Below are 24,255 nucleotides of genomic sequence, written 5' to 3'. Positions count from 1 at the left end.
GGATTAGAACTACCTTACAATGTTTTGTATACTTTCTCCCAAATTCCTTGATATCAAGGGATCATGACTCTGTATTACAGGGATTTAGAGACAAGATTAGAGGCAATTACAGTGAGTACGAACTTCTTCATGTCACGTTTTAAATTTACATGGTAAATGTTACATGTTTATTGCATACCATTCCGTAATCTCCTTATGTAGGATGGGACACAGTACCTGGTTTTGATTATTTACAAAGATCCCTTTTCTTCTCACCTTTGGTTAGATTATCACCCCCTCTGTGACTTGGTGTTCTCACAGTGCTCCAGGCCTCCTCCTCTTGCGGCCTCTGTCACCTATGCTAGTCCCTTCATGCAGTTTCGGAAAAGGAGGAGGAGCCCAGAGGAGCACTTGGCTTGGAGGTAGCAGAGGCCCAAGGACCTCAGACCAGCTCTGACCTTACTATGCCAATGTGGTCCTCAAGATCCGGCCTGTTTTGTCCATTCTTCCTCATTCTTGGGCTTTAGAGACAATCTGTTTCACTCCTAGTGTGGCTGATTAAGAGAGAGGAGGTAGGGGTGGGTGTGCACTGCCAGCACTCTCAGTTTCTCATCTGCTTTAAGTTTGGGTTGGGACAAAACCACTCTCTTGAGTCTCAGTTTTTCTGTTGTATGTAGAATATACTCATAAAGCCCCATCTTTAGAGAGAAATATAATATTATGTGGGCTATTTATGTCTTCAAATGCACGAGTTCCCCTAGGACCCAAAAGGTGATCACTAAATATCACTTAAAGGAACACAGTCTGTTTAAAAAAGTGGCCAGTCCAGTCAGGACAGTAAATGGGTGAGATGAGCCTAGAAAGTCCTATCACCCCAAAATGCAAGGCAGTTTTTAAAGAATACAAGAACATGTCCAGAAAACTAAAAACCAACCTGAATACGCTTGTACTGTCCAAAGATGGGACAATTTAAGCACCAGTAAGATAATTACTGCAAGCTGGGTGTGTTGGCACATGCCTGTAATCTCAACACTTGGGAAAACTGAGGCAGGAGGATCACAAGTCCTAGCAACTTAGAGACTTAGCAAGGCCCTGTCTCAAAATAAACAACAACAAAAGCATGTGAAGGGTCCAGGAGCTGGAGATACATAGTTCAGTTCCCAGAACAAAATGAAATGAAATGACACAAAACAAAAACAAAACTGTATTTGGGAGGCATTCAGTACCTTTATACTTGCTAATCTGTAAGTGATTCTTGAAAGAAAAAATTCCCACTGGTCACCTTTGGAGGAATCTGGAAAACTATGTTGTTATTTTGAAAACTGGTAAATGAAAGAATTAAGCATCAGTTATATGTATTTTATGAATTCTACCTAAGCAAATTAAATAGTTGATAAGGAAATTTTTATACAAGTATACCAGCTAATAAATAAAAACCAAACAATGAAATTAGAACATAACCTCTTAGAGCTCCAAATGAATAAATAGATCCAACCTAAGTGTTCTTAGCACTGCACTACTAACATTGGTAGAAGATACTTCTTGTGTGTGTGTTTGCATGGAAGGAGTGTCCTTTGCATTCTAGGACATTTACCAGAATTCCTGACCTCTTTCCACTAGATTGCATTGGCACCTCTCCCATGTGACAACCAAAAATGTCTCCAGGCATTGCCAGATATTCCCTGGGAGAGCCAAATCATCTTGGGCAGGTCTACTGCTCCAGGTGATGATCGCCAGTGACTGATTATATCACACAAGGGGGCAGCAGGCCTGCAGATCTCTCCTTGTGGAAGTACAGTATACACCATCATTTTAAAGTTTGTACAAAACAAATACAACACAGCAATAATCCGTGAGCCGAACAAACTGACCTAAACTAAGCCTCTGTGTCTAATTTCTGCTTTATAATAGGCACACATATGTATGTACACACACACATGCACACACACAGATAAGGTAATAATGGCTGTGCATTGATAATTACTAAGATGAGTGACAGGTGTGTCAATTTCATTGTGCCATTATCTGCTTTTTATGTTGTTGCTGTTGCTGTTTTCTCTTTTGGACTTGGTCTTGAGGTCCTTTCTGGAGAGTGCTCTAAACCCTAGCCCCACTCTGATGGGGCTCCAGGGACTTTTGGAGATACATGCTTTTCACAGGTTATTTCTCTGTCCGGCAGATGGCCTAATCCCTGAATGTCCACCTGTCACCAGGTGGCCCTCTCTCAGGAAACTTGTTTGTATTGATGCATGTCTTTGTGGATTCCTCTGAGCTGTGTCCAGTTTATTCCTGTGCAGATAGATGCTTCCAAGGGAGCCCTAAATGAAAAAGAAGTGAGGATGAGGGGTGTCATCCAGCAAGACATGGAGGAGACAGCTGCCCAAAACATGAAAAGTAACAGAAGCAGTGTATTCCTCAGAGATCCTGGAGAGGAAGGAGACCTGCCTCAGGGCCATCAAGCAAGAGGAGTCATTCAGGACTCACAGGACAACCAGCCAATGAGGAATGAGAGAGAAAAGGGAGGGGGAGAGAAAGAAAGACAGAACAAGAGAGGGAAGGGGAGAGTCCTGTGGTCCAAAGCCTTTACTGGGCACCTGAGTGTTACCCAAACAGGTTCCCCAAGGGAAGTTCTAATCAGTGGGTTTAAAACAAGCTGCCATGTGGACCCTGGACCGGTGCTGTGATGGGGAGGTGCTCACCATGGCATATCTGCGCATTCTCTTGAGCAGAGATGTCAGAATGCTGGGCTGTATCTGGCTGTCCCATAGGGAAACAGCCACTGGGAGGTGGTTTTACGTGGCAGGCCTCTGCGTCCGTCAGTAGGAGGAATGGAGAGAGAAGGAGACCTGGAGACTGTCCTGAATAGCAGGGCCCTGCTTCTGGTATGAGGAAAGCCCACTTACATACAAATAGTCATCCAAGCGTGTAAAATTATAAAAATTTGCTATGCATATGTTTGACTATTTCCTTTTTTTTCCTATTTTAAAAGTAACTTGAAATTTTTGTTATTAGTACATATTTGCAGTACATGTTTCCATTCCTTGTGTAGAGGTGGTCCAGGTGACACATCTTAATTCCTTTTTCTCTTCCCTCTTCCTCCCCTTCCTCTCCCTTGACTGTAATTATTATGTATCACCAACTTACACTAGTATTACATTTAAAACATAAAACATTTAAAAATACTAATAAAAACATTTTAAAAATGGAATCATAACCTAAAAATGTCCTCAGAGGAAACCCAGACAACATTGCTAGAAATTTTTGATTTGTTTTCTTTTTCTTAGGTTCTAGAGATTGAAGCCAGGACCCTCCCACTGTGTATGTACCCAGTGCCCCCTGGGTCTTTTGTTTTTTTTCTTTCAAAACAGGATATCCCTAATTGCCCCAAGGATAGGCTCACACTTCCTCTCCTCCTGCCTCAGCCTCCCAGAGTGCTGGGTTTACAGGAATGTACTCAGACCTGGCTGCTAGCAGGTTTAGTCCATCCCATCAGATTTACCTGATGGAGCCTTATGTGAGCACAGTCACTAATATGAGTCTCAGGTTAAATCCTGCAGCTAAGTCTTCAACTGGGTATTCGGGAGTTAGTAGAGACAGAGAAGGGTCAGGCCCCATCCTCATGTTAATTAGCTGTTAATCGCTGTAAGTAGTGGATTAACTGATTCATGATTTTCATAAATTTATTGGCCCTCTGCTTAATGAAGACTCTCCTGCAGTACCTTTTGTCATATATCATTCCTTTGCAGGAGACTAGCTCCTCCTTTTGTCGCAGAGCTTGGCAATGCCGAGGGTGACAGGAGCTAAAATCTGGGGCTTGACAAAGCTGGTGTGTCCTGAACAGAAGGTGGAGGGAGTGATGACACCCAGGACACAGGCTGGGAGGGGTCCAGGGTCCCAGTGAATTAATAGTGCATATGTACTTCCGGAAGACAGGCAGGTGGAGGATCTGAGCAGCAGAATAATGGTTTCGAGGAATTAACCTAAGTCCTCTGCCTTTCAGCTCCAGCCTCGCTTTATGCTGCCAACAGCCCCGCCCTGCCTGAAAACAGCCAGGCCATCTCACCTTTGTAGCCTCAGTCTTAAGAGGACAGCTACTCCTGCTTTCTTTCAGGGTCTTGTGGCATAGACTACTGTTATCCATCCTTTGATTTTTAGATTATGAATTTCTTTTTGGATTAGGTGTGTGTTTTGTATGCAATATATTGCTAAGTTTTGTCTTTCGATTTTGTCTGCAAGTCTGCGTCTTTCCATTGGAAAGTTGAGGGCATTTATGTTGAGAGTTATTACTGAAAGGTACTGACTTATTCCTTTCATTGTCTTATTTTTATATTGTTGATTCCTTTATTTTTTTCTGTTTTGTTTAACTGTTTCTTGTGCTTGATATATTCATTCTATCAGCCTTTTTAGCATTCCTGGCTTTATTATTTTTATCTAAGGTAACAGGTGAGAGGTTTTTTGGAGTGTTTGGTGGTCATGACTTTTTTAAGATGTTCTTTGTCGTGGATTGTCCTCATTTCTCCATCAATTTTGAAAGATAATTTTTCAACATACAGTAGTTTGGGTTGAAAAGTGTGAGTTTTGTTTGTTGTTTCTTCTTGTTGTTTTGATGGTGGCGGTGGGTGGTGGGGCTTGAAATACTTCACTGCAATCCCTCCCAGTCTTTAAGGTTTTTGTTGAGAAGTCTGCTCTAATCCCAATGGATTTATCTTTGTAAGTATTCATTTTTAAGGTTTTGTTTTTGTGTGGAACTTCTGGAACTTTTTATTGTGTCATGTCAAGAAATAGGTCTTTTCTGATCATGGCTATTTGTGATTCTATACACCTTGCTTACTTTTGTACTTAATTTTCTTCCCATACTTGGAAAGCTTACTGCTATGATTTTTGTAAATATTTTCTATTCCATATGTGCTGTCTTTGAGTTTTCTCTAACTCCATTTAGTCTTAGGTTAGTCTCCTTTGCATCATCAGTATCTGTTTCATCAATTTTTCTTGCTCTTTTGCTGTTTTTAATGTAACTGAGTATATATTTTTTGGTATCAGACTTATCTTTACGATCTGGTATTTTCTCCTCACTGGTCACTATTGCTACTCAAGCTTGAATACAATTGCTTATCTTGGAATTTCTGTTTGGCACTTTTTCACAAACTGTAATTCTTTGGTAAATTTTCCATTCACACATTCACATTTTGAGTTTGATGAATTTGTCTTTCTCTCTTTCTTTTGTTATTTCCAGTACTTCAGCCATCTGGCTTCTGCTTTCTTCACTATTGATATTCCTTGGATTTTGTTTTGGGTAGTTGGAAATTGTTGGAGGCATTTTATTGCCTTATTCTCTGATGTTTCTCTCTCTTTCTCTCTCTCCCTGTCTGTCTGTTTCTCCACCCCCCCTCTGTGTGTGTGTGTGTGTGTGTGTGTGTGTGCATGAACATGCATGCTGAGGGTTGAGGGTCAGTTTGAATGGAAAGACTCTGGCTACCAGATAGCATGAAGAATCTTTTAGCTGATCTGCCTTCTGGTGACGTGATTTTAGATTTCTTTGCTTCTTGGTACTTTTTACTTCCTTAATCTGCTCAGTTAATTTGGATTAGACTCAGAAACTGCATTGCAATGGGAGAATTCCTACAAGTTATAATAACACAACAGATCCAACCATATTTCATCCTTATATAAATGTCCCATATAGACTGAACCATGATGTTATCCACAGTTAGTTTGGGATGTAGAAGGTAAGAGAGGAAAAAGGAAGAGGAAAAGGTGGACTTAAGTCAGTAAGAAGAGATGCAGATAAGAGAAATATCAATAGGTGAAAAGCAAACAGAAGATTAGTCTATATAACCTCAGTTAATCTGGAGAGACTAGGATATACATAATTTGTCCAGTATCAGATTCTCTGTCAACTTCCTCCAGGGAAGTTGCAGGACAAATCTTACAACTGCTTCCCTATTTTCCCTCCACAAGCCTTTTATCTGGTGCAGTGCTGCAAGCCTTCTGTTCCAGAGGTCATTTTCTGTGTCCCCACTCATGGTCCTGCATCAGTCACTGTCGCAAGAGCTTCGTTCTCTAACCTTCAAGCCTTACACAGTCCCAGGGCTCCTTGTCTTCTGCAGCCCTCAGTAAGGGGATTCTGGGTGCTTCCCTGTGTACACCTCTGGCAAACATGGGTAGTACATTGAATGTCCCACAAGTATAGCACTCCCATTGTGTGTATGAGGGGTGGGGGACTAATTATTTCTGGGTCAAACGAGTCCTCTCTCCCCAAAGCCTCGGCTCTTCCAGGCACTGTTTTGCTCTTGGAGATTTTGAGCCTCAGTCCTACCTTCACTTAGATTCAAGTCATTAATAAGATTGCACTAATGTCCATTAGTGCACACAGGCATTGTCTGGTACGCTACTCCCCAGCTTTCAGTTTCTCTGAAGCACTCACTGTGTGTATCTCACTCACAGTGATCCTCTTCCTGGTTGGAAGGTTAAGGTGATGGTCAGCCTGTTCCATCAGCTAGGCTGGTGCTGGCATGACCTCTCTCTCTCTCTCTCTCTCTCTCTCTCTCAGCCCAATCCTCTTCAAGATGGTGCGTGGGGAGAGGATGCCATGACCCAGGAGTTGCCCAACTTCCCCTTGCAAACCCCATTGACAGTAGTTTTTGACCCAACGAATTCTCTTTCCACTTACTCTCCAGTATCAGGCTTTCTCTTTAGTCCCCCTCAGAGTATCTGCTTTTCTCCAGTGCATGGTTCAGAGACTTTTTCCCTTATCATCACCCCCTAGTTGGCTGTGATTGTTCTACCTCTCAAATTCCTTTGTTTGTTTCACCTCTGTTATGGTTTATATCTGAATGTCACAGCAGAGGCTTATGTACTTATTGGCAGGAACTTGAAAAGGTGATTGGGTTGTGAGGACACTACAATTATTGGTGGATTAATCTACTGATGAGTTTATAACTATATGTGCTGTTATAACTATATAACTATATGAAATGGAGCCTGGTCAGAAGAAACAGGTCCCTAGGGGTATGACATGAAAGGATATATCTCCCTCCCTTTTTTCTGCTTTCTGGTGGCCATGAAGTAACTTGTGAAGGACCACGGGGACCACTCTCCTTGAACAAAGAGCAATTATCTCCACTTTGGTTAAACCTGGCTGTCTCCATGCACTGATGTGTACAGAGCTGGCTAGGCCATTTCCTTTTCCCTTCAATTGGCTCTAAGCAATGTAAATATGGCTAGTTGAGGTACTAATATGTCATCTTTGAAGCTAGGTGACAGTAACCCTTAAGTCCCTGGGGAGATTGGACTTGCACTTTTTAGCAGTTCTTTGACTGTTAAGAATAAGTTTAGAGGTGGACTAAATGCATTTTGCATAAAGAGATGTGCATGAGTGTTTTGGGGACCAAGGGTAAAATGTTACGGTTTGTATCTGGATGTACACCCAAAGCCTCAGGCTGTCATAGGCAGGGCCTTTGAGAGGTGATTAGATGGGGAAGGTGTGTATTATACTCATGGGTGGATTAGTCCATCCAGGAGTTTCCAGCTAAATATGCTGTTAGGAGATGGGGCCTGATTAGAAGAGGTGGGTCATTGGGGCGTGGCCTGGAGGAGTTTATCTCATTTCCTGGTGTTTCCCTTTGCTCTTGTCTTCCCTACTGCCATGAAGTAAGCAGCTTTCCCCTGCTCAGGCCTTTCTAGCTTGACTTCTTGCTTTGGAGCCCACCAAAACAAACCTCTCTTCAGACCACCTTTCTTCATATTGTTTTTCCTTCTCATCATATCTCATCCTTCTCTTCCTTAACACTCTGGCTCAGTCACTGTTTTAGTTTACTTTTTGTTTTTTGTTGCTAGAACAAAGTAACCAAGTCTGAGCACTTTAAAAGAAAAAAGGTTTATTTGGCTCAAAATTCTGGTGAGTAAGAGCTCTGTCTGTTGAGGGCTCCCTGTCTGTATCACATCGTGGCAGATAACTAGAAAAGGCACTGGATCTGTGCAGACGGGACTGAATGTGAGGAGATGCCTTGCTTTATAACATCTTGCTCTCAAGAGAACTATCACACCTAGAGAGAACGCATTAACCCTTTTCTAAACAGTGCTCTCGTAAGCTAATTTCCTCGCAGTAGAGCTTCCCTGTTGAAGATTCAGCTTTTTTGAACATTGCCAAACTTCGGGGATATAATCCAACCGCTCCAAATGACAACAATCACATTGTCCATTCACTGTCCTCCAGTCTTTCCTTCCTTTTCCACTTCTATTTTATTCATGATGTTTGTCCGCCGTTTTCCTGGACAGATCAAGCTGAGTGACTACTACTGACTCATCTGGGTCCAGCCTTACTGCTTCCTCTTCCGTGGATTCACTCTGTGGTATTTCCTAGCTCTGGGCTCCATGCACCACGCTTTCCATTTCGCACTTCTAGAATTTGTTCTTGCTTTGGTGATCATATTCTATCTTTTCTACTGCATTGCAAGCTAAAGAGCAGGGGCATTATTCATTTTGGAAAATATCCAATACCCAACACAGAAGTTGCTCCGTAAATGATGGCTTATCCACAAGTGAACAAATCAGTGTTTGCTCTCTGCCAGCATGCCTCTTCATCATATTATTGTGCAATGGCTGATAGAGCCTCTGATTTTTGCTTATAAGGACTTAAGGTGGAAGAATATCGCTCTCAACAACGGCTAAGCCATCTGAAGGAGACAGTGAAAGACATTTATTAGTGTAAAAAGATTCAGTTGAATCAAAGCTACTGTGTAACAGATATTTTCTTGGCTATCAACCAGCATGCTAAGTATGAAAACAGAGGTTTACAAAGCAGACATTTCATAGGGTTGTCGCCTGCTTTGTAAAACAAACCACCTTTGTTTCTGCTCTTCCTACCTAGTAACATAAGACAAAGGAAACAGCCATTACCAAGCCCAACATATCCTTTCTCCTAAAATCTCTTTAATTTGACTGCTCTCCTCTATTCTCTCTGTATATGCTCTGCCTTAGGCCACATTCGTCTCTCATCTGGATAACTGTGTTATCTCTGACAAATATCAGACTTCAACTTCAATAACACATTCTTTTAAATCTCTTATACACTCCAAACCTGGGGTAGGTGACTTGGCCTCATGTATGTATACCTCACACTGCAATTGACTTTATAACTTTTCTGTAGCTCTTGAGAGACCCAGGTTATTGGTTGTTAGCATGCAACTTCCTTAGCATTCCAAGTTTATTCATATCTTTATTTCCATTGCCTGCACATAAGTACTAAATAAATATTTATTGCATGAAGCAATTACAAAGGTATATATCAAAATATTTTGAATGCACTTCTCTTTTTTATATCAACTCTACTAACTGGAGTAAAGCACATTTATATTTTGATATGAAAAAGCAAGCTACTTAACAAATTGAATGTAATTGAATTAGAAATTAGGTATTTCATTTCCACCTTTGTCTTTGGCTTTTCAGTACAGATGAAGATTTGTGTAAGCTAACATGTATTGAGAATTATGTCTCAAACATGAGGCTGGGCTTTTGCACATCTGCTCCCTGTTTTTCCATAATTTTTCATCAGTTAACTGGAGGTAGTAATTAGATGTGTTAGCAAATACTGCTGTAAAAAGTAGGTTTCCATTTTGGAGGAATATGTGTGCTTCCCTAAGGAAGTTATTACTAGTTTAGTTATTACTAAAAAGTTATTTGTTCCCTGGGAAGACTAAGCAAGGTATTACAAATGGTTTGAAATCCTTTAATAAAAATACATCTATCTACTCGTCTCCTCACAGCTTCAAAGCTCTCAGAAGAAATCTTCAGATTTTAAATTTTTTTAAAGCAACAATAGCTATATAGGTTTTCAAAACAAGGTGATAGAAATTTAACAATGGTTTTTATACTGCAAACCACTCTCCAAAATAGTTTCTTGGGTTATCAAGCATAGGAATAAAACAAAATGGTAAAACATAACAAAACATTGGATTTCAAAAACAAGACAGAAGGAAATCCCCCACAGTTGCCACAGTGCACGCTGCCATCCCCCATATAGATGCCCAGACTACCAGTGCCAGGCCTGCACAGTCAGTCAAACAATATAAGTATCAAGCTATTCCTTTTACCTCAGTTGTTATTATCTCACCCCTGAGTCCTCTGAATCAGCCAGTTGCTTTCAGGGTGGGGTGAGGATATGTTCTTCTGGTTTGTCAGCCCTCACGCTGGATGGCTCACATGAAGGCGTGGTTTTTTTCTTATATTTTAAAAATGATAAAGCCAATCAAAATAAACCAGTGTAAGAGATCAGGACTTCAAAATGTTACAAAATCAAAAATAGTTACCATAATGCCTTTAGATGTCTTCAAAATAGCTGCAGATGACTTCAGACATAGTAAAAATCAAACAGAACAGAATAAAATAGAAACAATAAAGACAAAACAATGAATGCAATAAAGGACTTCAAAACAAGCCAATGGTAATCCAAAATGGCTACCATAATGTCTTGCTATCTTTTAAATAGCTGTTCATGCCATCAGATTTAACATAATCAAACAAAACAAATAGAGACTAGAGAATGAAACCAAAAGAGAATGAAACACAACCCAACAAAACAATGGAAACAACATAGCACCTCAAAATAAGACTATATGGAATCAACAATGGTTACAACCCTCAGAAGGAGAACCCCCCTGCCAGATGCCACACTGTATACCACTATCCTCTGAACCTATGATCAGAACACTGGCCCTGGAATTGAAATATTAGTGAAACACCAAAGCACCACAGGCATCCAATTGCATTTCACCTTGATAGCTATCATCACAGCCTGTGTTTCTCTGGATAAGCTGGTTGCTTAAGGGCTGGGGATGGAGGAATGGTATTTCTTGCATTGGCAGCTCACATCTGGAAGGGGCTGGGGTCTGTCTTTTCCCAGTCCAGTGGTGGCCTGCGCATGCTGCTGGTTCCCACTGAACAGGAGGAATTTTTATAAAATTTTGTGAGGCATGCAGCAGCTTCTAGAAATAAACAGATCATTTATAAGAAAAGGCTTCATGAAGAGTAACACTACAGATAAAACAAGAGTTTAAAAAATGACATTTTCATGCAGGAAGCAAGAGTCAAGCACTAACTCGCTTCCCTCATTTAACCACAGGTAAAATATGAATTATTACCACCACCAGGAAGAAAGGACAGTCTGAGATCTTTGCTGCGAAGGTGTTCTGCTTCTGTTTGCCCAGCAGCAGCTTGCAAGGTAGGATTCCTGGAAGAGAAATCTGTGGCCCCAGGAAATGGAAACATTGACTCTGGATTTCAGGGATAGTTTAGGGAAGGCACTGAGAACCTGAAAATGGAAGAAGAAAACATCTCCTGCTTCCTTCATCAAAGCATGTAAAACAGCAAGATGCCGTCCTGTTCTAGTGATGTGAGAAGCATCATCACAGAAGACAGGAATTGAGTGAAATCTTAGAGGATTGCTTGTGGGCTGCAGAAAGAAGCAAAAGCAGCTAGGTCTCAATGGGAAGGGAGGGAAGGATGAGCCTGTGTGATGTGGTGAGAGAGATCTGGAAGAGAGACTACTGGGTGTGTGAAAGTGGCTGGTGAAGACCCAACTAGAAGGTAGGTGGGTATCTCTGGCTCCTTTGACCCCTAGGAGACCTTGAGAGCAACATGCCATTCTCAGTGGTGAATGAATAGCACCCTAGTACTAACTTGGGTACCAAGAGAAGATACTAGAGGAGCAGAAAGCATCAGGAACAGAAGCTGTGTCAAGTGTACTCCCAGTTTTTAATCAGCAAGGCAACATATACAGAATGTGGGACCAATAGATTCTGGGGAAGGGCTGCATTGATGGCATTAGAGAAAAGAAGGAAGTTCATGGACACTCACATTATTGATTGAACTGTGCTCCTCAAAGTACTGAAGTATAAACCCTCAGTAGCTCAGAACATAGCCTTATTAGGAGATTGGGGTCTTTATAGAAGCCCTCGAGTTAGAGAGAGGTAGATCATGAGTGCAGACCCTAATCCAACTGATGTCCTGATATACAAGGAAATTTAGACACAGACATGAACACAGAGGGAGAGCATCAAGTGAGCATGAAGATGGCATCTACAAGCTGAGGACAGAGACCAAGGACAGATCCTTCCCTCACAACACTCAGAAGGAGCCAGCCCTGCAGACAGTTATATCTTGGACTTTCAGCTTCCAGAACAGAGAGACAATGAATGCTGTAGTTTAAGCCACCAGTGTGTAGCATTTTGTTACAGTAGCCCTAGCAAATAAATTGGCTGGTGCTGGTAGCTACTCCTTTCCTTCAGGGGTCCAGGGAGAAAAACAAGATTCTGGCAACTCTGCAAAGCAAGAGTGGGTTTCTTCTGGCTTGATGCCTGGAAACCCCAATGGTGTTTACATAAATGACACATGGACCTTAGTTGATCCAGTGATTTCTGTCATCCTAACAAGTGGTGTTCAGTGACTCACAGTAATTGTGCATTTGCTTCATGATCAACTGTAAACTGGCCAGATAAGCTGCAGCTGATGCTGTGCTCCTGCAGGAAAATGCTGAGAGGTAGTGAGCGAGCTGAGTAGGAGACTTCCTGGAGGTCCTCGAAGTTCTTCTGAGGCTGGTCTTCCCAGTTGTGTCTAATCATGAGGGTTGGGAGGGAGCCAAAGCATGGGATAGAAAAGTTGCCTTCCACAAAATTTCTTGTACTGAATGGTACCAACCAGTGGAATTTCCATTCATCTAAAAAAGACAAACTATTAGGAAGAGATCAAAGTATACTTCTTGTATGTATAAGTTGTTTTCTGAAAGCATTCTTTTTTCTTTTCCTTCTAAAAAAAACATTCAGAAAGCATGAATCTTAATTAGGGCACAGTTATCCTCCCAGTGGATCAGTTTACTGGATGTGGCCAATACTATGCTGCTAACAACAGCATAATAAATTATATGTTGGTGAAATAAGAGAGAGGGGGAGAGTGGTGGGTGGACTCATGACTTAGTATGCACACGCAATGTGAGCATGTACATTAATAATCAGGACATGGCTCACACTCTCCTTCACTCATGAATCCTTTGAAACCTTCACCTGTCTTGTGGCTGCAGCTCTGTGCGTGAGTCTTGCATACAATGTCTCCTCCAGGTCTCAGGTGCAATATGTGTTTCCAGTCTCTGCTACTCAGTTAAGTCCCACAGTGCTGAAGATCTTGATAGGGGTATTGGAACAGTCAATCAAAGTAATAGAGAAAGAAGAAAATGACAGACAAAATCAAAGGCAGAGACATGTCTAAAGGCAATAAGCTCCATAGAGGTGGATTCATTTGGGTTCATGTCACATTGCTCAAATATCCTCTTCCCATGGGTCTCTCAAATTATTTATACAAAAGATCTTTTGACCTCAAGGAGGGGTTCCTGTAAAGCTACCCTTTCTGAAAGGCAAGACAGCCTGATGTCTAACAGACTGGGCTTTGGAGCTAGGCCAATCTGAGTTGTAATCCCAGATCTACTGTTTATTAGCTTTGTGGACTTAGGCAACTTATTTTAAACCTCTTGAGTCTCAGTGTTCTTAACCTTAAACTTTTGTTTGAATTTGAAATGGGCATAAAACCTATTTATAGTAAAGTGGAGAATTAAATTGTAGCACACTAACATAATGGAACACACACTTAATATTGAGTGAAAGGAGCCAGATGCAAAAGGGTACATATTTTTACATGTAGATAAAGTTGAAAGCCAACTGAAGCTAATTTGTATTGCTGCAGAGGTTGAGATAGTGGTTAGCCATAAAGGAGTAAACAGCTGAAGATACATTTGGTTGAATGTTCTGTTTCTTATCTTGGTAGTTACCAAATGGGTTCATTTTATGAAGTTTATTAAATTCCAAACTTAGCATTTGTGTAATTTTCTGCCTCTATGTTACAGTTCAATAGAAATTCCTTTTGAAAAGCAGATCATACCAGTACTTAACTCAGAGATGTGAGGATTAAATGAAATAATGAATGTAAAACATCTAGTGATATCTAGTGATAGAAAGTGCTAGATATGTGTTGGAAACTTATCAGTGTTATTATTCTTGTTATTCTGATATGATCCAGTGTTGGTGACACATTTTCTTCCTTCCCCAAAGATCTGTCCCATCTGGGACACCGGAGTTTTTAAACAGGAAGCTATGTAAGGGAGGCAAACACTTTTGCACTCATCCTGTCTTATTCAGAGGCATGTGTTCTCGTGGGGGGAAATAAGGAAAACACTCCCCCATGACAACTCTGATTTGAGATAAGATAGTTCTCTAAATATTTTTTAAAACATTGATTTAAAATAAAGCAAAACGCACCCTGTGTCCTCCCAAGTGTGCAAAAATAACTTGACAGAGGAGAAGAGGCCAATTTCTGCTGTCTTTAAACTCACTGATGCTTCCTCTAGCTTCCTCCTTAGATAAAAATAGCAGTTTAATCTATTGGCAGACAAGAGCTACATGCTCCATTTGGAGCTGGTGCTCTTCATTGTTGATTTTCTATAATACAGATGTTTTTGGCATAATATATTCTCCAGAATGTCCTCTGTCAGCTCAGTAAAGAAGACAAACAGCAGCCTAATCTTGAAAACAGGGCCTCTCCATAAACCAGCTGACATCAGCTCAGTTGAGTTTCACCCCATATAAAGATTTTAATAAACAAACCTCACTGGTCAGCATATTGCTCTGGCAAATTTAAACGTATCTCATGCTTTCTGCTCCTCTTCCCAGTTCTGCGGCTTTTGCACAAAAGAAGCTGTGGGTTGACAGAATGAGATGAGATTGAACTAGGCAAGTTTCTTCTTTGCAAGCCAAGACCCATGATGTAAGAGCATTAAATAGATTAAACAGTGGGCTGTGGTGAGAGCCAGTGTTTCCTGCACATGGGTCAGTACAGGGGACCATGAGGAATATGCCAAGAGCACAGTTCCTCGCCCACTGGGTCTGCTCCAAGTGGGTTCCTACTCAGTTCTTTGCTTCTTTACATTTTGTGTTGGAATCTCATCTCTTTTCATGCATCTATCAAGTTGTTTCTTTGTCATCTTGAATCAGACTTCCTGGATTCTAATCTTGGCTTGCCCTCTTAAGACTTCTATTATTTCAAATAATTTAACCTTTCTGACCCTGGGTTGCTTATCAGCAAAATGACATTTATAATAGTCTACTTCATAGACCTGAGAAGACTAAATGTGATATTGTTCACAAAAGCTGTTGTAGTCAGGGTTGGCCAGGAGATGATTAGTACTCGGTTCCTTTCTGAATTCAGTTCCTTCTGAATTATTCAGTTTTTCCATCTACATGCACATAGGGATTCATCTGGCAAGCATGAGGAAGAAAAACTCACAATCCAAGGAGATTCAGGAAGATTAATTGAAGTCAAGAACGTTTAAAGTAAAAAGATAATGTTGTTGTGACAAAATACTTGATACTCATAACTTTAAAAAGGAGAAGTTTAGTTTGGCTCACAGTTTCAGTGGGTTTAGTCCATTGTTGACCAGCTCTATGGCAAAGCCTCATGGCAGAGGAAAACTGCTCCTGACATGGTAGCTGAAAGGCAGAGAGAAAAAGGGAGATCCAGGGACATGAAAATGCCTTTCCAGGTCATGCCCCAATGACAACCTCCAACCAAGCCCCACATTCTGGTAGCACAGTTAGCACCTCAATACAGTGCCTCCATGATCCAAGCACTTTCCAAAAGCCTCACCTCTGAACACATGAGACGTTTGTGGAACACTTAGCTAAACCATAGTACTATCTTACATGGAACCCACTTTGAAAACAGATAGGGGTGGAAGTCAGGCTCAGGACCCAACCAACTCTTACCTTGGTCTACAGGCAGCTGATGACTTTTGTGAACAACGGTTTCCTAAAAACTTCCATCACACAGAAATGTAAACTTCCATCACACAGAAATGTGTCAAAGCAGAACAATAGAAGAGAAAAAGAGTCCATTTCCAAAACACTGTAAAAAAATGATCAAATCGCTAATCAGACCTCTGCTCTAGATTTAGTCTTTGGAGATGTATTGATGATATTTCATAGAAGTTTCTTAGTTTTTTCCCTTTACAAGTTTAAGCCCAGTAAGTATTTAATGACATCAAGCTGCTCGATTTCCAGCTTTGTCTTGATCATATTAAGTTCGTGAGAATTTCATTTCTGTGCTTTCATTTTTTCATTTTCTTGCTTGTTTTTATAAAACCATAGGGGCAAAATGCAATAAAAAATTTCAAGTAATTACAGAGACATCACTGTGCAGATAAAAATGACAATGCCACCAAACTCCACTATTGCAGTACCCTACACTAGCTCAGAATGTTCATTTTCCAGCTGATTTATAAAGATCTGAACTTGGCATACAAAAGTGTTTGAGCTATTAGTGTAAAATGTGTGAATGAATGATGTATACAGAAAATTCTATTTTGTGAAAGTTGAAAACCACTAGTAATTATGACAAAGTGAACTCTAAAGGTGAGATCTGAGGCAGTAGGTCATGGTATGTATTTATGCTCTCGGTTAGATTAGAAATATTTCCTGGAGAAGAAAGGATTTTCAAGAATATTTCCAACTTCTCTTTGTTGTGAATTCAATAAACACATTAATTCCTCATTTTCTGGAATAAAATTAATAGTTTCTTTCAAACAAGGATGACAGGTTTAAGATTCTTTACAATTTTAGATCCATGAATGCTTTATAACTGGTTAAGGAATGTTGTGTGTGTTGGATGATACAGATATCAATATAGATACAAATATAGATATGTGGACATCTATAGGTAGATATAGAGACACAAACATCTAGTTATCTACAAATATGCAGAAATAGATATATAGGTATAGATAATATAAATAACTAAACATCTAGAGATGAATAGAGATTAATAAAGATGTATATTAGGACAATCAAAACAATCAAACAATACAGTGAATGTTTAAATCAAATATTTATCATAGTAAAAGATATACTGCCATTAATTCTCCTCAAAATACTTAACCTCATATTCCTATTTGCTTTAAATACACTTATCTGGTGGTTCTTAGCAATGTGTTTTTTACTGTATAGGATTTTTTTTGGACATTCATCATGATTTTTGATATTCTCTGTCTCTCTCTCTGCTCATTCATTATCTGTACTTGTTGAAACTCATTTAAGTGAAGTTTCTTCTGGCTGTTGCTGCCTCGGTGGCCTGAGGGGCCACAATCCTTCCTCTCTTTGCTCCTTCTGTGCCCAGTCTTTCTCAGAGCAATGCTGCACACGGTGTAACAGCTACACTCACACCCCTGCAGTTGGGGAGACCTGTCCTGGAACAGGAAGTGGGGAGGGGATGACATAATGAGTGTCTCGGGACAGCAATGCCCTGTTGGCTGCTCCCAGACCCTGGGCTGGTCCCCTCTGGCTGTGAACATCCTCCATCATCCGGTCCTACCAGTATTTTCTTTCCTGTATCTGCCATACCCTGAAAAAAGATTGAGATGCTTTGCTTAGGAAGCCAGTTCATTTTATTCTCTCTCTTTTCTTTATAGCCTGTCTGACCTTTTATTGAATTAGTTCTTGAAATTTCTTTCTAGTTGCAATAGATAGCTGTTGACTGAATAAGACACTTTGAGTTAAGTTTTTCTCTAGTGATTTCTTTCAGTGTGCTGTGGAGAAGAACTACAGTGTCAATGAGTGGGAGGTTCCAGGGAGGAAAGTTTGCTTTGATCCTATAAAGAAAAGAAATGTCTCTTCACTAGAAGTGGCCAGGAGAAAGCAGGCTGTCACTTCAGACTGTGAGCAGGCCATTGCAGGTGGGAAAAGCATGGGGGCAGATCCTGGGCAAGGACTGCTCTTGGAGAGGCACACTTGCTTGGGAAGGTGGGCATGGGGGGTCGGGCTTGTGTTCTGCAGAGCAGTCATCTGAGAGGAGCCTGGACCCAGAATGTAGCCGCTTTAGATGGAGAGTGGTGAGACTAGCCTTTCTCTCCCCAGGAATTTTAAGCAGGAGGTTTGTATTATATTGGCTTTTCTTGTGAAGAAAGATGGTAATTTAAACAGTTTTTCATTTAAGCACTGGGTGTTGGAAATCTAGCTTGCTCTAATCAGAAATAAAAGAGAAGGGGTTTGTCATAGATGTTCAGAATGTCTGGACCAAGAAATTTCGCTTCTTCAGTCAGTAGGTTAGAGTGCTCTCTTAATATATATTTCTTATACTTTTAAAAAAATCTCATGCTAATTGCTTTCTGATAATGGTTGTTACATATTGTACTTCTATAACAGTGCTCAGCACATTGTGCAGTCACCCTTTGGATAGCCACTGGGATTGAATCCAGGAGGAACGTTTTTCCTTGTGGATATCAAAATCCCTTATACAAAATGGTATAGTAATTGAATCTAACTGATGCAATCCTCTCATATACATTAAACCAGTTCTGAATTACTTATAGTGCTTAATACAAGGTAAGGGCTATGTAAATAATTGTTATATTGTATTTTGGGGGGAATAATGGCAAGCAAAATGTCTGTACATATTCAGTAGAGATATACTTCCTCCCCCACCTGAATATTTTTGATACAAGATTGGTTGAAGCTGCTCATTTACAACCCACAGATATGGAGAATCGACTGTACTATACTGTACAGTTGTACCTTGGTTCAGGAATTTAATTTATTCCACAATTTTGGAAAAGATAGCAACATTTGAGTTTGTGTAGGAAAGATGCCCTCCCCTGTGTCTGCCACTCAGTGCAGAGTTTACAAACAAAAGTAAAATTTTGCCAAACACTTCTGTTTGCAAACAAAACCATCCACGAACCGAGGTACTACTGTAATTGGCTTACTTTTCTGTATTCCTTGCCTCTGATTCTTAGCATAGCACTTGGTACACATTGGACTCTCTACCAGTATTGGTGATAAAGTGGTGTAACAATGTCACAGCGCTAAGCCAGAAGACAGGACTACTGAGTCACTTGTTGGAAAATGGATGGATCTTGACACCACGATGCAAAGTGTTTCTCTCTATGTATGATCAAGGTAAGAGAAACCTACTAAGAATTCTACTAAGAAGCATCAAGATATGACTTGTATAGGTGCCAGTTTCCCAAGATGGATGTAATTATTATATGTTGCAAACATATACTACTAAAAGTGTTATGGGTAAGTCAATTCTGGAAGAAAAGAAGGGATTCGAGATGATAAAGAATGCACACACCACCATCTTCCTAAAGGAGATGTTTTGATAGAATTAAGCACCTGCATTTATCTTTGTTCTTCAAAGAATGGAATTTCTTGCTTTTTCTGGTAGACTGAATTAGGAAAGGAAAATGGATTGGAATCAATTTTGGTGGTGGATTAACTTGAGTAATGTAACCCAGTGACTGCCTGGGTTTGCTAGGTCTTAATAGCTGGATTAAAGTCTAGCTGAGGAAGAGGCTAAGGGAACTGAGAGCTGGCTGGATCAACTCCCATTCCTTCACAATATTTTTTTCAGTCATAAAATCAGGTATGCAGACAGATTATACCTCATAGTACTGATAAGGATCACTGTTCTTCTTTGTTGAAATTTTCACTCAAGATTCAACTTGAGTCATTTTACAGAGCAAATATTAGAATCTGCATGGTGTTTTGCAATAACCACTTATCTCAGGACAAAAACAATTATTCACTGGGCAGTCACCAAAACATGGCTTTCTAGGAAATGTTGCAGCTGTGTTTCAGACTTTCTTAGAAGGACCTTGTCTATTTCCTTAAAAAAACTCTTCCAGGATTTAAATTTTATTCAAAGCTAATAACAGGACAGCAGAGACAAGAGCCAGTTTAGAATGATCTAGCTGTTTTATTCACTGAATTTCAACCATGAGCAAATCACTTTAAAAAGTCATTTTGCTATACCATGTTTTTTTTTTTAATTTAAACAGTGTGTGTAGGAGTCACTCTAGAAAACAAATTGAAGCTTTATTTTTGAATCACAGTGTTCCAGGCTATCTGTACACTGTCTGCTTATCTGCATTCCTCCTATGCTTGTGCATAGCAGTGCTCAAAGGTGAACATTATCCACAACTTTGTTGCCCCTTAAAGTGTGGTAGCTTTAACCACAGAAAGGAATTTCTGGTGTGAATGAGAAGCCACCTAGAGTCACTTAACATCTTTCTGCTTGGGATTTCATCCTGAATACTGTATACACAACCTTGCCTGTTTGCCTTCTTAGGAAATTAGGATAACTGATCTTGAAGGGAAGCACTTGCCCTATTTCCCTGTGTGTAAGCTGGGTCATCTCCTTCCTAGGACACTGAATATGCAAGGTGTTACCCAGAGCCCACATGTGGCCCCGCACACCTGAAGTATGAAAATGCTTAAACAACTCAACAGGGAAGAGCGAGCTTGCTTCTTGGCATCTCTCCAAGCTGCTGGTTTGTGCGCAGATTCGTAGGTGGCTTTTCAGAGAGTCATCACTCCTGCCCACGTGTGAGCTGTTGCTGACGCTGAGATGCTCCCTGCTCTGACTCCAGAAGCATTACAGTCCCAGTGCCGAATTCTTATCAAATGTCTCGTTTTATTTTTAATATTCAAACAGACGTAATCGTGGCCTAGAGAAAGTTCTCCAGGGAAGAAATCTCTTTCATTCCCCTTGCTGTCCCTCTTCCCCATCAGTATTCATTTTCCTGGTTAAGTAGATTCAGTGACATGTGACCAAAAAGAAGGTGACACTGCTTGGGATATGGGAATTATCAGGGACACCGGCCATAGAATTCTTGAGTGATGAAAATTTTCCATTTTTTATAGCATTTCTTATGTTGTATTGTGATGAACTACTTGCTCTTTCTCTGACTCACCAGGTTAAGCAGTTCAGGAGGGCAGGAGGCATACCTTTTCATCCTGCAGCCCCAGTGCCAAGCTCCATCCAGCACCCAGGCCCAAGCCACACTCAACTATAATTGTTGAATCATTTGTTATATTTGAAATAAACACCTTCCTCCCAAAGGCCCATGGGTTGAAGGGTTGCTTGCCAGCCTATGGTGCTGTTGGAAGGTGGTAGAGCCTTTAAGAGGTAGAGCCTAGTAGGAGGAAGTGAGGTCACTGGATTGAGCCCTTGAAGGGGATATAAAAAAGAGGTTTCTTGTTGTCATAAAGTGAGATGAGCACTTTTTTTTTGTCTTTTTCATTTTTTTTATCGGTACCAGGGATAGAACTCATAACTGCCTGCTTGCAAGGCAGGTGCTTATGCCACTGAGCTAAATCCCCAGCCCCAAGGTGAGCACTTTTTCTACCACATGTTCTGACCATGATGTGTGCCTCATCACAGCCCGACAGCAAGCAGGCAACCAACCATGGACTGAAACCTTCAAAACTGTGAGCCCAAATTAACTTTTTTCTTTACACATTGATACATTGATTATCTTTGGGTATTTAGTCACAGAGAGAAAGCCAACTAACACATGTTCAATAACTCTAAATGTAATTATTTCCCTATAATTTAGAGTGAACATCATCACCAAAAGAGATAATAATGGGTTGACTGGTACCTCTTCTCAAGATATACCAACATCCTAAACCCCAGGACCTGTGATTGTGATCTTTTTTGGAAAAAGTACTCAGCAAATGTAGTCAAGTTAAGGATCTCAAAATGAAGTCATTCCATAGTATCTAAGAGGGTTCCCTGATCCAAGGACAAGGGTCTCCAAGGACAAGACAGAAGAGGAGATGCAAAGAGAAGAGCAAAATGCTAGCTGAAGACTGAGGCAGAGATGAGAGTGTGCAGTCACCAGCCAAGGAAAGCCAGAAGCCACCTAGAGCTGTAAGAGAAGAGGAAGAATCCTCCCTAGGGCCTTTGGAGTTTGTCACCATTGACACTTTGATTTTAGACTTCAAGACCCCAGAAGTATGAAAGAGTAAATTTTTATTCTTGTATATTGCAACTGTTTTGTGATTCATTACAACAGCCACAGAGAACTAATACAGTGGGACCTGGGCAAAGAAAGCTATTAAAATTAGCATACAAAGCTTAGCATTGGAAAGAATAGACCATGGAAAGGTGAATTGAAGGATTTCCTTTGGCAGAGCCCAGAGAGCATGATGTGAATTGTCAAGAGGAGCAGGAAGGGGTGGATTTTAATCTTCGGGGGCTGTGAGGAGCTGAAAGAAGTTTCATATTAGGCTAATGAAGTAATGAGTTGGAGTGCGGGAGCTTCTAATTCACCATGTTCACATCATTTAGATCTGGAGCTTGCAGTGCAGTATGTTACTTTGTTGACCACTGAAATCCTCCGAGGCTTTGCAGCTGGGGAGAGGGAAGTATCTTGGGGAAAGTGGAATGTGGGTGTAGGTTGGATTGGCATTTCTCTAACTCAGGCCTTTGAGGATCATCTTTTGCCACAATTAGGGTTCGAATAAAAGGCTTAGGCAGGGAGATGTCTTCTCCCATGAAAGCAATGATAATAAGTCACTATGGCCCATCTGTTCTTGGAGGGTCCTGTGCTACCTTAGCCTGAGGTCTTCCTGTCCCACCCTGCAGGGACTCAATCTTCCTGCATATGATTGGGACAGGCCTGTGGCACGTGGAAGGGCCATACCTCCTTGTAGTCAGGGGTTGTGAAGAGAAAAATTAGAGTCAGGCCATGGAGTTTATGATATTGTTTTATGAGGGTCACCCAGAGTTAACACAAGAAAATGCAGAAAATCTATCCACAACACTAAATACATAGAATATTCAGCCAAGGGCCTGAATCCCATAGCAATATCCCACATGAGTCCAGATGGAAACCCAGAGCTCATGACAGTGTCTCCCATGAGTCCAACTGGAGGTCTAGCGCCCACAAAAAGGACTCACGCCAGTCTCTTTTACAGATCCGTGCTGGGAAAGCCCAAAGGTCTGCAGTGGAAGCTAGAAAGTCTATGCCAGCGGGTGAAGGAGCTGTGCTGGTAGGATGAGGGTTCTACGCTGGAGCCAAGAAGTCACACTCACAGCAAAGACTAGGACTGTCCTGAAGGGCACCACAGCTGTCCTCAGCGACATGGAGGCCCTGAGCTCCTCCTCCAACAGGCACAGTCGGGTACATGCCAAGAAGCCAGCGTGACGAGTTCATCCTGGAGACCAAGCAGCACATATCTTCTCTGGAGCCAGGAAGCAATGCTTGATGTGAGGACCAGAGCTTCTCCAGGAGAACCAATGGTTCAAACAGCAACATGTAGGAGAACCCACGGTGCCCAACATCTAAACGCCATAGCTTCTCCTTCTCTACGTCTCTATTTATGTTGGCAACTTTCCTTAGGTGGCACATCCACGCTCTGCACCATGCTGATATAATCTAACTGGTGTTAAGTTGACCACCAATTTTTAATCCATAATACTCCTTCTTCAGAGTTCTGAGTGGCTGAGGTCAGAAAAGTGGCAGAGGTGTCCTCAGCACCAGGGTCAAGTCCCAGAGAACAGACTGTGCTTTCTGTTGCAGAAAGACAAATGCAAGGCTGTGGGACTTCAGACAGTGTGAGGGGGTGAAATGGTTACCATGTTAGTTGTGCTAATGTTACTTCAGCTCCACCTCCCAGCAGCTGAGTCCCATTGCTGGAGGAACTTAATTCCCTTGCCTTTACCTGGAAGAGGATGATGAGGGCACCTTCAAGGACTTTGCAACCCTAAATTTCTGTGATTGCTACCTGGATGTTGAATAGAATAGATTCAACCTGTGGAAAGGTCTTTTTACTAAGACACCCAAACCAATGTGAAATATTTTCTGATACACTCTCTCCCACCAAAAATAAAGTAAAATACAATGCATGGTATGATATATATGAAGTGTATATTCCTAAGAAAGTTTGGTATGGTGGCACATACCTATGATCCCAGCACTTGGGAGGCTGTGGCAGGAGGGTCATCCTGAGTTTGAGGCCAGCCTGGGCTACATAGTAAGTTCAAGGCTAGTCTGAAGTACATAATGAGATCCCATCTCAAAGCAAAAATTGTATATTAAAGTGTGGTATAATAGGGACATTCATTGAGGAAATATTGAATGAATGGAAGAGTGAAGGCTGATATCTCTTTTTTAATAAAAATGGCATAAAAAATTAGATAATATAAATGGAAAGTATATCCCTAAGAAAAGTACTGCATCATTACAGCACGACACAGTATAGGTGTTCAATGAATGACTGTTAAAGGAATGAGTGGGGGAGGCTGTAAGAGGATTTTAAGTACATTTGCTCTGTAACACCTCATGTCTCAGTTCAGCCAGCTTTCTGCACGGTGTTGACCTTTGTCTCATTTAACTGTGTCCATCCTCTTTAAGGGAGAAGTTACATGTCGGTGAGGCCCACATCCACGCTCCCT

At 41.0% G+C, this 24,255-nt stretch overlaps 1 long non-coding RNA gene across 1 annotated transcript in view; it reads left to right on the top strand.

Moving 5' to 3' along the window:
- Positions 1 to 23,973, top strand: part of LOC134478505 (uncharacterized) — a 100,313-nt gene extending 76,340 nt beyond the window's left edge. Inside the window, exons 5-7 of the long non-coding RNA XR_010051149.1 lie at positions 11,099 to 11,197; positions 18,803 to 18,965; positions 22,776 to 23,973. This is a non-coding gene — a long non-coding RNA (uncharacterized LOC134478505). The remainder of the gene's footprint in view (positions 1 to 11,098; positions 11,198 to 18,802; positions 18,966 to 22,775) is intronic.
- Positions 23,974 to 24,255: the final 282 nt, after the last annotated feature.

Source organism: Cavia porcellus, unplaced genomic scaffold (genome assembly GCF_034190915.1).
Source record: "Cavia porcellus strain 051 isolate PalLab524CR breed Dunkin Hartley unplaced genomic scaffold, mCavPor4.1 scaffold_13, whole genome shotgun sequence".
Classification (NCBI taxonomy): domain Eukaryota; kingdom Metazoa; phylum Chordata; class Mammalia; order Rodentia; family Caviidae; genus Cavia; species Cavia porcellus.
This window is presented reverse-complemented; position numbering and strand designations above follow the sequence as displayed.